Source organism: Etheostoma spectabile, chromosome 24, assembly GCF_008692095.1.
Source record: "Etheostoma spectabile isolate EspeVRDwgs_2016 chromosome 24, UIUC_Espe_1.0, whole genome shotgun sequence".
In the NCBI taxonomy this organism is placed as follows: domain Eukaryota; kingdom Metazoa; phylum Chordata; class Actinopteri; order Perciformes; family Percidae; genus Etheostoma; species Etheostoma spectabile.
The window spans coordinates 10,916,629-10,929,624 of record NC_045756.1 but is presented as its reverse complement, the minus strand read 5'-3'; the positions used below and the strand labels follow the sequence as shown (position 1 = coordinate 10,929,624).

Genomic DNA, 12,996 nt, shown 5'->3' with positions numbered 1-12,996 from the left:
AATAAATTCATTTATTTCAATCACACATACGGTAGCTGTTTTAAAGGTTAGTGGGACCAAGCACCTACTCTGACATGAGTGGTTGTGGTGTTACCAAACTATACGTATTGATAAATCTGCAGGGCTGAGATCATCTCTATTAGTCATAGTTATTCTCATAGAAATATCTGTTTCGGTACCAAGTGCTGTATATATGGAATGTTCATTATTTGAGATGCAGGCAACAATGGGTTTGTTAGTTAGTGCTAACTGAGCTGATTTAAGTCAACATACAACTTGCTGGTTCAAGTCCCCATAAGGACCAAAGTATGGTGGTGGACTGGTAGCTGGAGAGGTGCCAATTCCTCCTGGGCACTGCCAAGGTGCTCTTGAGCAATGCACCAATCCCCCAACTGCTCCGGGTGCCTTTCCATGGGCAGCCCCCCCCCCCCCCCCCCACACTCTGACATCTATCCATTTAGTGCATTTATAGGTACTGAACATGTGTGTGTAATTCATTGTGTAATATGTGTAATAACAACAGAGTGTAAATTGTAATTTCCCCTTGTGGGATTAATAAAGTATACATTCTTATTATTAACATACAACTTTACCCAGAATGCATGTCTCTATGAGACAAATGTGGTATTAATCTTATTTTTAGCCATGAGTTTATTAGCGTGTGGGAATGCAGAGTATAACACTTGTCTAGAGTTCAAAGCAAACATTTATTCAATCCCCTGGACATGACTTATTTCTGAATTCCTGAGTCCACATCACACTGCTCTGCTACCAAACTGCCTGCTATTAAACTCATGTTTATGTACTGTTACATGCTGTCTGGATCCTTATATAAGTGCTTTGCAAAATAAATACTTGTAGGAGGGTGAAAAAATCCCATCTTGGTGTTGAAACCATTCTGGTCTCCTTCTCAGTTATGTGTCAATGTGTTAAAACCCCTTGCTCTGTTTAACATTATAGGCCATTTGATAAGATTAGTATACTTTGCATATAAGTCAAAGCTATATGTAACTGCACCAATTAACGAGCCTGCAGTTGTGCACGCTATGATAACGATAAATGAATAAAAAAAACATCATAGCCATTTTTAAAAACGTAAGTAAATATAAATAAGAAATTTGAATATTTCATCAATATTTTACCACAGGGCTGAATGTGCAGTGTGGACTGCTAAGTGGGTGTGGGGGAGTTTGTATCGAGGCATCTGTCTGGTCTTAGGCAAACAGCATTCCCATGAGGAACTCAACATGTTCCCCCAACATGTCTGTCTGAAAAGCTGCATGCAAAGATAACCCAAAACTGACACAAAATCAATTAAAAGAGAGAATTATCATTAAATGAAATTAGTAGTCCAGGCTTCCCCTATGGAATATATTCATACATTTGTGTCCCTGTCAAAGACGGAGGGGATGAAACAAGCTTCACTTTGAGCTCTTAAGGGCAAAGTCAAACATTTGCTCCAAACCCAGTGGGCCCAGACTTTGGCCAGACTGCAAACTACATGAACAGACAATGACTCAGCGGCTTTTCGTGCTGTCAGCAAGCTCTTTTTTTCTGGTTCCACCTAAAATTGATTCATTTACTTCCCACCAGCAAGCACCGGGGGTTTTAAGTCCACACACATATTTGGCCCCTGATCCAAGGGCAGCAGAGGAATGAAATTCAAACCAAAGTGTTTGGCTCAAACTTAAAGCCAAATAAATAGAACATTTTAAAGGGAGGCTCTCCTAAAGCTGCGGTATTCTCTCCTATACATGCAGTAATCTTGATGGACAGAGATTACCTCCATGCCCAAGGCCGATGAAGAGTGCCCAGAGTCAGATGACAACATGGTTGGCATAATGTGGATGAAAGTATAACTGTGCATATGCCAAGGAAAAGATACTGCATTTTATCTTCAATATAGATATTATTAGAGACCATGAATGACCCATGTTATTCCAAAATTAAAGAGAAGAAACTGATTGGAATGTTAGATTTTAATAATGAAATATTAGTATTCTGAGAAGAGAAGAGAATATGCTAGACTAAATGTGCTTATTCTGCGATTATATTAATATCATACAGGAAATAGGATAGCTATAGGAAATGTTTATTAACTTCCAAAATATGTAAAATACGCAGTAATGTGGACATTAATTTTGCTGTTTGTTATCCAATAAAAAGACATTAGAAAGGAGTAATACCAAAAGTTACACATTTGACCAGTACTTTTAATGTAGTTACCGTCTCGTACATTCACATTTATTTATAAAGGGGTTTTAACAACACAGATATATAAAGCACAATAGCTCTATTGATGGAGACTTTTTCAATGAACTGTGTGGGTGCTTTCTCTTTATCAAGTCTTTGTGGACAAAAGAGTCCGTTGAGTTGCATTATGGGAAGTGTTGCTGGAGCTCCAGGGACTAAAAGTCAAGATATCTCAGCCTCTGTAGCTTTTCTTGGACTATTTCTTAAATCTGTCTATGACAACTTTATGAAAGTAAATTGCTGACGCTGATGTTCATATAAAGTATAATTGTAGACGTTGCGTTTCTGCACCTGTTTTGCTGTTACACAGTATATTCTTTTTTTTAATTTCCACTCTTGTTTGGCACAAATTATTGATTACATGACAAATGTGTACCTCCACTGGTAGCATCAGGAGCGCTCTGTTAACAGGATAGGTGGCTAATTATATATACAGTATATGTACTGTACCTCCATATGCCCACATTTTGAATAAAATAAGAAAAGACTCTTCCTTGTCTTTGGGGCTGCATCATGGGAACTGCATCATGGGAAATGTAGGAATCAATATTTTTTTAAAGGACTTAAAGTTAATAACGACACTTCTAGAAACATTTCCATTACTAGTGGAGTAACAGTATGTCAAATCACACTGCAGTACGCACAAAGCCGAAGATAATCCAACCATTTACTTCAGCCAGCAAATTGATGTAAAATGATTCATTATTCCTGGTCTGCTGAACCTACAGTAGACGATTGCATCAAACATAGGAAATTAGCCACACCAGGATCTATTCCCATTCCACACGTCGACAAATTTCCGGTGAAGTGACACAGACGACGCAAGAAAGGGGTCTTGCAGCACAGAGTTGAGGTGTTTACCCCCATACAACCCTACTGTTTCTGTCTTCACGGCAGATTTAATGACTACAGGAAATATTGGTCAAGGCGGTTAGCGTCTAATGATCCTTTTCCTGTGATATCATGTGAAACTGGCGTGCTTTGGTCTGCTCTGTAATTGGCCTGACTTCACCAAAAGGAAAATATATGGTGACAAAATTAATAAACTGTATTCTGCTGCCTTTCGAACTCAGAGTGGCACGACCACTGTGTTATTATGTTTTCACAAGCTGTCCCACGTTGCATGCTACGGTGAATGGCGTACTCACTGCGAGATGTTAAAGATAATATTTGATCTGTGCAATTACCATTTTTAAAAGCAAAGTGTTTAGTGTTTGTGAAGGTTCTTTATTTTCTCAAAAACCTTACTAAAAAACCACTGTAAACTAAAGCTCCAGTGGAACTATTTTACATGTGTTTTATAGCAAACTAAGACAAGCATCTTAGATTCTGCTAAAAGTGCTGTGAAATTGTTCTACATCTCATGGAGCTACAACAAGGTACTTGGTCAAACACTCAAATCTGCTGTTTTATGTCAGTTTTGGATCTAAAAAGTAAGGTGGTACCCAGTGTCTGTCTGCATTAATTAGGCAATCTTATATTAAAGTGGCTACATGAAATTTTCAGTTTGTGTTGATTCTGACACCTGGAAACCCCCAACAGTTATGCTAGGATGCTATTCATTGACTACAGAGCTGCATCAAACTCCATCAACCCAGACAAATTGATCCGCACACTACAAACACTGGGTCTGGGAGACCTTCTCTGCCAGTGGATGAAGACTTCCTCACCAATGGACCCCAACGCGTCAGCATCTACCATCACACCTCCTCTAGCATTCTTCTCAACACTGGCGTCCCCCAGGGCTGCTTCCTCCGTTCAGCCCTCTACTCACTCTTCACACACAACTGCAACTCCCACAACTCCAACACTCTCATCAAATTTGCAAATGACACAACTGTAGTGGGACTCATATCAGACAACAACTAAATAGTAGGGATGAGCCGAGTACTTGGCTGAAACGAGTATCCGGTACGGATAAAGCACTTTTGCCGAGTACAAGTATTATACGAGTAATGCGAGTCAATATCTGTCCTCGGATTGGATGAAACTCCTCACTGACAGTGTCTGCATTCTGTGATAGGCTAGTCACAGCGCTAGTCACAGCGCCCTCCCCTACATTATTCTGTGATAGGCTAGTCCCAGCGCCCCTCCCTCACACACACACAGATTCCTTCTGTTGCTGTGTGCCGCTCACTCGCACACAGAACACGGAGAAGTGAACAGCTCCCTCCGTCTCCCTCAGATCCGCGGGGCTTTTCCGTTAACGTTTAGGGTTTCTTCAGCTTCAGGTTTGTTTTATACTTCGGTGCGAACTAGTACCTAGCAACCAGGAGACTTCTGGTAACGTGGGGTTTGTTCAGACATAGTGCTTGGTAGAAGGGACTCACGTTGCATCTCTGCCGTCGCAGTTTTTTGTTTTTTTTTAAACCGCCTGCTGGCTCTAACCAGTTTTTTTGAAACTTTCTTGCTGTGTTTTATAAAAAAAAAAATCCAGTTGCGGTATAAATAAATAATATTACAAATTAAGATACCCACACAAACACATTCCAACCCCCCACCCCTCTCTCTCTATCTCTCTCTTTGTTTCTCTCTCACTCTCTCTCTCTCTGTATCTCTTACTTACTCACAGACACATAGACACACACACTCACACATACCTGGTGTGAAAATAAAAAAGAACCAAAATAAAAAAGTTATCACGCATATTATAGAAAAATTAAAAGTTAAAAAAAGAAAGATTTTTGAGTATGAAAGCTTGGTGCAGGGACAACGACCTCAACCTCAACACAAAGAAAACAAAAGAAATTGGAAAATGCATTTCCTGCAGAAAATGCATGGAAAGGCTGTATGGCTGAAATGTTAAAGCAAACTTGATGAATAGCTCAAATCCGTAAGAAGAAGTTTTATAATGAGAAAAGTAGGAATAGTTTTAATTAAGTTGAATACCACAACTTTACTAATAAAAAAAGATGGAAATGCTCATGCTAAACTGTTTAAACCTAATATTTAAAAAAAAGTATAACTAGTAGACAGAGTGAGACAGAGACAGACAGACAGAGACAGAGTAAGACAGAGACAGACAGAGATAGAATGACTCAGAGACAGGCAGAGACAGACAGACTGAGACCAGCATCTGCTGTTAACCTGTGGCACACTGCAGCTATTCAGAGAAACTGACAGCGAGCTCTCATATAAAGGCTCAGACCGCCAAAATGATATGTGGCATCAGTCAAATGACCTGACTCTGAGCAGCAGAAGGCCTTTGAGAACGTATTGATATAAAATGTATTTGGATGAACTTAAAAATTATCAAAATTAAAAACGGGCTATGCTCTGCATTTCGCTCAGAAATCTGGACGATGTTTAACATGGCAGCGAATGGAGGAAGATTTGGATCTGGTGTAATTTGAAAGGTCACCGAGCCAAACGTATAAGTTATTTCACACATTAGCTGAAATTAGACAAGAATACCTACGTTTTGATGTATAAATTGTCCATGACAAGTTAGAATGTGGGAGCAAGTTATAGAGAAAGAACTAAGAGGATTTTTTCAAAGCTCACGCACTAACTCCTGCAATACACACCCATTTTAATCGATAAAATGTACACTAAACTTAAACAGCTTTTTCACAAAGACTGTAAAAGATATCAAACTGAAAAGATAGAACTGATAGAGCTGAATATGTAAAATATGTAAATATGTCAAGTTTGAACCATGTCTGTTGGTGAAAGCTGCTACACTGCAGTGCCCTGCTACGTCCTGCTACGTCCTGCTACGTCCTGCTACGTCCTGCTACGTCCTGCTGTGCCTTGTAATGCCGCACAGCGTCCTGCTATGCCATGAACTACTACAAAGAACTGCTACAAACTACTAATTTTTTCTATTTTTGTTGTTGCCACTCTTCATTCTAACCCCAACCGGCCCGTCAGACACCGCCTACCAAGAGCCTGGGTCTGACCGAGGTTTCTGCCTAAAAGGAAGTTTTTCCTCGCCACTGTCACACTGTTGCTTGCTCTGGAGGAGACCACTAGAACTGTTGGGTCCTTGTAAATTCTGGAGTGTGGTCTATCTGTAAAGTGTCTTGAGATAACTCTTGTTATGAATTGATACTAGAAATAAAATTGAATTGAATTGAATTGAAAGTATGAAGGAGATGAAAACTTTGGGAGCAGAAGAAGATTTGAAGGATGTTAAGCTTGTTCTCACTGACTTTTATTGACGTTTTTATTAGCTGAAAGTATGCAGAAAATTTGGACGACCATAAAATGTACGGAATAATAATAAATGAAGAACCGAATAACAACAGTTGGAATGCTGTGGAACAGCATTCCCACAATAATAATTGACTACAGAAGGAACAAAACAAACCACAATGGACACAAAGCCCAGCAGGAGATGTTCTTCCTGAGGACCCTGAAACGCTATGGGCTCCCTCAGGATCTTTTACCGCTGTACGGTTGAGAGCACCCTGACATCCTGCGGCATTCCAGCTGCTCAACAGTAGAAAGAAAGGACCTACGGCGGGTTGTCAAGGAGACTGAAGAAGAGGCTCATTGGCTCCCCCCTACCAAACCTGAGTAAAATATACTCAAGCCGTCTTCTTACACGGGCCACAAATATCAGTTAGGACACCTCACACCCCGGACACTCCCTGGTCACCATCCTCACAGCAGGCGGACTGAGAACCCCCTGCACACGCAGTAATAGGTTTGTGTCCGAAGGACCAGCTGTTCCACCTATCAGCGTCCTGAGGAACTACTGCCAGCTACGCGTGTGGTTTAAGTGTGTGTGACAGCCACAACGGTTCACTCAAAACACCAATGATGGACCTGATAGAAAGATGGTTTATCCAAACACATGCCAGGTATTGTTTTTTTAAAGCGTCTTCCCTTTTTCCAAAATGTTTCCGATGACCACTTCTCAGATGGTTCTGTGTAACAAACCATCTGGCACATCAGGTTAATATGAACATGGAAAACCCAGTGAAAGATATTACTTCATTGCCAAGGAAGGTTGGAAATGAAATATTAAAAGGAATATAGGTTACCAGTCACAAAGTGAAGCAAAATACTTCTCACATTGAGAATGGTGGCTAAACCTCACACTACTCAACACATCCTTACACCTAAACATTACAAGTTCATTTCCAAAGACTCCCAAAAACGCACATGCTACTATTTAAATTACTGCAGCACAGTGGCTGTGGAATCATGTGACCTTAATCACCGTGACGTCATTGCGTCACGGACTAAGATCTATAAAACTCAGTTACATTTTTAAAATGACAATGTTATGATTTTGGTGTATTGCTTTGGTTTTCTGTTCCTCCTTCTTTGGTGTTTTGGTTCTGTCTTGTCTCTTCGTGTTTGTGTCTGAGTTTCCTCCCTGGTCTTGTGTTGTTGTTCCTGTCTTGTGTTCCCCTTGAGTGTCTGTGTGTTCTGTTTCCTGTTTTATTTTGAAGTCTGGGTCTCTGTCTTGTCTTGTCTTTAGTTTTACTTGTTGTGATTTCCCACTCCTGTGATTACCTGATGTTTTCCACCTTGGCTTGTTCCTGTTCCTGTTCCTGTTCCTGTTGGTATTACTGCATTTTTCCCTGAGGTTGTTGTTTTCCCTGTGAGCTTTTTCCCAGTTTCTGTATTCCTGGTTTTTGCTTTCTCTTAGGACTTTTTATTTTTATTTTTGACTTTTCTTGTTTTTGACCTTTTGGATATGGGAATTGTTTTTTTGCCTTGTGTCGTTTGTTTTTGGATTTTTCATCCCAGTGCTGGTTGGACTCCTTATGTTAATAAATCTCAGTTACAAATGCTCTCCTGCCTTCATGTCTCATCTCTGCATCTCCTCCATTCCGCTACGTGTAGCAGACAGTTGACTTTTGGTTTCACATGAACACGTCTTCTGAGGGAAAGTCCTGTGTTACCTGAGGCTTTGTCACCTCACTGCCTCATTTGCTCTCATGATAACTACTAAAGCCACGAGAGGTCGCTGCAAGAAACGTAATTTTGGGTCGTTATAAGCCTATTGCGTAACTGACCCATCCAGTCGTTTGCTGATTTATTGACATTAATCGTTAGGTACATGATGAAGCTATCTTAAGAAGGTAAACAGTTCTTATTGCTGCACTCATACCTTAGTTTTCAAAGTAAGTTTGGGAACTTGCAAAAGTTTAGAGATGTACTGTTTGTACAATTGAATTGAATTGAATTGAATTGAATACTGTACATTTGGCTCTATATTCAGCCAATTAAGCTGTCTCATGATTTCACTTCACTACTATCCGTCAGTAAGACACAAGACCTTAAAGGAAAAGTGAGAGGGCTAAAGGATTTTCCTAGAAACCACAGTGTCAGAACTGCTTGCTGGCTTTAATGAGGGGATGAAGACAATCTGTCGTCTCAAGAGCCTTTTGTATCTGGCTGCCAAACTCTCAAACCATCCACCAAAGATGGAGAGGAACATTGGAGTTGCAGCCCCGACTCAGAGCAGGCTCTGAGACGGCCGGATTAACAGCCAGACAGAAAAATTCCGAGGTGGTCATGAGAGAGAGAGGGAGAGAGAGAGAGAGAGTAGTCACCACATGAAGTAACTGGTTCCAGCAGGAATCAACGGGTTTGCATTTTTCACTATGAAACTATTTCACTCGCATTAGGACCATTAATCTATTTGCCCCCCAGCTATTTCATTTGCATCGTTTCATGTGATGGCATCATGCAGCTACAGTCAGGATTTGCATCTGTAAAGTCTCTTTGAGCCAAAATCTTACAAAAGCACTCCGCAAAAGAGGAAAACCAGATCCAGAATGTAAAACAGAGCTCTGTTAGCCATTTACAAATGAGTGTATGTGCACACATTAAACCTGGGAAGACTTTGTTTCACCTTTTGGAAATGTGTTGCCACATTTTGCAAAAAAGAGGAGACAAAAGAAAATACCTATATACACGCTTGACACATGAACAGGGAATCCTGAGAGAACTCAGGGATTAGGGCTTGAATGATGTTTGAGGACTCAGAGGTGCAGTTTTGATATGTTTCTCATATTTATTCCTTTAGCATTTGTGAACATTTTAAAGGTTGTGTAAATGCAGTGATGTGTTTTTCGCTGACTTACAGATAAGGGACTCTCTGGAACAGGGGTCTTTAACGTTTTTTTAAGCCAAGGACACCTTATCTGAAAGAAAGATGGAGCAGGGACCCCCTACAACATCGTTTATAAAACAAATTTGCATATTTAACTGGGCCTACAATAAAAGCCTAAAGCCTTCATACATACATATTTGGTGCATAAAATACTAAGCTATTAAAATAATAGTTGGTATGATTTTATAAATCATGTTTTATGTTAAAACACTCTGAATCCTCATGATTACCTGTATGATTGGACCGTAGTGACTTTTAGTGGGGCCAACAAATAGGCTGATTTATTTTTGCTAACAATATGTTCAATTCATGTTAAGACATTTGATTTTTGTGTAAAAACCTTCAAAAGTAAGACAGTACGCAGGAGTTTCTTTATAACTTTTGACCTACTCATCCCCCTCCAACACACCTGTGTCACATTTAAGATAATGCAAAGTGTTTTTCTGTACTCAAAAAAATAAAAAAAACTAAATAATAATAATAATAATTTGGAGGCAGTGGCGTAACAAGCCAACACCGGGCCCTTATGCAGGATTATCAAGGGGGGCTGCCCTACTACAGTATGTGATGGAAACACAAAGTCCATGAGTAGGTTACCATGAATAGGACAGCATAGGATCATAGAGACACAGCATATGAGATGAGATAAAATCAAGAGTAGCCTACGCGCACCATAACACATTAAAAAACACACAAGGGCAAGTCCCACCAGGATTTCACTGCCATTTTTTGAGATTGTTGCAGCCCAAAATGTCTGATTTTGCGGGAGCTTTCCAAAGAAATTGGATTAAAAGATGCAATGTATTTGTTTGTTACAATGAAGTTGAGGAAGACAGTAAACGTTGCAAAAAACAAATTTCATCATTTTTTTGTATGGTTCTTTAAAAATAAAAAGGAAACATGTTTTTGGGCAGAATAATAATTGTTACTATTAATGCATTACTCTGGGCTGAGTTATGGCTAGGAACTTTACCAAAAAGGCTCAGAATGCTGAAAATGTTGGTATAATGAAAATGACTGGTCGATTTAAGACAAAAAATAATAATTTATTGAATGAATCAAAAATGAACGTAATGAAAATGCGATAGGGTGCCAATCAACACCTTCCAGTCACGTGGGCCCCTGATTGGTCTGGGCCCGTATGCAACCACGCACACTGCTTACCAAAAGCTACGCGTCTGTAGAGGCCCCCTGCAGTAACTGTGAGGACCCCCTAGGGGTCCCGGACCCCCGGTTAAAGATCTCTGCTCAAAAATGATATTTCACCTATGAGCGGTGCCTAATGCCCTGCGGTTGCTGTCACACAAAGTGGTTGTGTGCCTGAGCCACGTTCTTGTCGCTCACATTTGGTTGTCTTTTCTGTTATTTGTCAGCTAGAAAAATCCTAACCTAAAAAAATATTTCCATCCATCCATCTTCGTCCGCTAATGCAGTCGGGTTGCGGGGGCAGCAGCTCCAGCAGGGGACCTCAAACTTCCCTTTCCCGAGCCACATCAACCAGCTCCGACTGGGGGATCCCGAGGCGTTCCCAGGCCAGGTTGGAGATGTAATCCCTCCACCTAGTCCTGGGTCTTCCCCGAGGCCTCCTCCCAGCTGGACGTGCCTGGAACACCCCCCTAGAGAGGCGCCCAGGGGGCATCCTGTGAGGAGCAGCGGCTCTACTAATCCCCTACTCATTGCATTAAGCGTTCCATTGGTTTACTTCTGTAAGCTAGTTAACATGCTAATGTTTGCAGCTTGCATTAAATCAGACCAACCAAGCAAGAAAAGAAAGATGCCGTTGTCATTATTTTAAAAAGCAAAAATACTAGAGTTAGCCAACTCACTCAAATGCAAAAAAAAAGAAAAAAAAAATTCTTCATTTTCTTTTTTTTTGCCAAGTCCGTGGTCACATGTTACAGAACCCGACTGTAATGCTTGTAAAATACGCCATTGGCTCCCGTTTTGAATTCTCACACTTTTCCAGTGCCAGCTACAGTCCATCAGCACACAACTTTAATTGAAAAGCTTTAACATCTTTCACAGCTGATTTTCCTTTCCTCACTCCTAAATGCCCACTTATTTTCTTTCTCTTTCAAATAGAGTTGTACTGGCGGAAGGGGATGGTCTGCAGAAAGGTCTCCGTTAGGTGACTTCATGAGATGGTCTTACAGACGGGTCAACAGCCAACATCGATGGCTGTGGTTCTGCTAAATGGAAAAAGTGCTATTCAAATCTTTGGTTCCAGAACTGGAGTACACGGTCAAATGTTCTTTCATTTTTTCTGCTTCTGTGTCTTTTTATTTCTTTGAGAAATGCACACTGAGCAAACAAAAATGTCTTATATCATAAATGACGCATGTAAAAGAAACCATTAAAAACAAACTCACTCAAAAATCTTTTTAGGGAGTCAAATCAGAGTGGAGGTTTATATCTGGTCTTTGGGCCTTAGTTTAGATTATATAAAAAATATAGTAAGCTTTCAAGGTGATCAAGGATAAAGTACATGAATGCCCCGACTATGTTCCAGTTACCCTTGAACGATCATGTCAGAGAGAGGTGCCAGGAAAAGAAATAAAAAAGAGTGCCCACGAAGAGTTGATTTTTTTTTTACAATGTCCACTTCACTTCACTTCAGCGTTTAGTTGGTTTTGAAACATAAGCATATTTCTAGATTTTGCCAAATGGCTGATGAAACCCGTGCCCACCATCAAACTATAATCACGATGACTACATTAATCCCATTTCAGTCAATCACACATGAATAACACAGCATTGGGAAAGAATGAGTGTGTGAGGCCAATGAATAGTGCCATTTCTTTAAGACCAAAACCCAACTAATGTTATTGTAACAGAGCGTCCACCTGTTAGCATCACCCATACGACCACGCTCCCAATCCAAAGATGAAAGAACGTTGATTAAAGAACAGGAAACAGAGAGAAACACGAGTCGTTGCCAGGGTTTTCTGAATTCTTCGTGTTGCTGCGGCAACTTGGCCTCGAGATCTGAGTCGCGGGTTAATAATTACATGAACAGGAAGTCTGCATGCAGACAGGTATGAGGTCAGTATTTCCACGCAGCTGAGTGCTTGTTGTTCTCTCTGGTGTATATGTTGGGAAACAGTTTCCTGCTCTGGAAAATTGAAAGTGATGACTGCAAAACAGACAATGCAAAATGGAGAACAGGTTCATCGATCGGATTTCAAAAGTAGATATGGGACTGAAGGGGTTTTTGCACAAATAAGGGTGTGACCATGTTAACTGAATAGTGAGTGACATCATGATTATTTGCGTTGTAAATTGCTTTAACAAGCACTAATTAGCCCTGATGGTAGGGTCAGAAAGGGGTGGGGGGGGGGACCAAAATGTTTTCTCTATAAGCAGTTCCTGCACTGGGAGAACATGTTAAAAAACTGAAATAGCAACACAAACAAAAACACTGAAAGTAATTCCTCAAATGTGAACCAGCTGTTCCGAGTGTGAATGTTCTCCCCTCTGCCTCTGCTCGTTGCTTCGACACAGTGAAGAATTTGCACAAAAGCTGAATATTTTCAACATTTTACACCCAAAGCGCTTGGGAAGAGTCGCATGGAGAGCTGCGTGTACGTGCAAACCAAATCCTTTTACGCCAGGCAGGGTGGAAAAATGGCCTGCTGTACTGTATGTGTTTGTCTCCCCTTTTGCTT

General features: G+C 40.5%; 1 long non-coding RNA gene across 1 annotated transcript in view; it reads right to left on the bottom strand.

Moving 5' to 3' along the window:
- Positions 1-1,446: 1,446 nt before the first annotated feature.
- The window catches only part of LOC116674128 (uncharacterized), a 22,959-nt gene continuing 11,409 nt past the window's right edge, over positions 1,447-12,996 (bottom strand). The window contains exons 2-3 of the long non-coding RNA XR_004327986.1: positions 7,016-7,026; positions 1,447-1,457 (exon numbers count right to left, since the gene is read on the bottom strand). This is a non-coding gene — a long non-coding RNA (uncharacterized LOC116674128). The remainder of the gene's footprint in view (positions 1,458-7,015; positions 7,027-12,996) is intronic.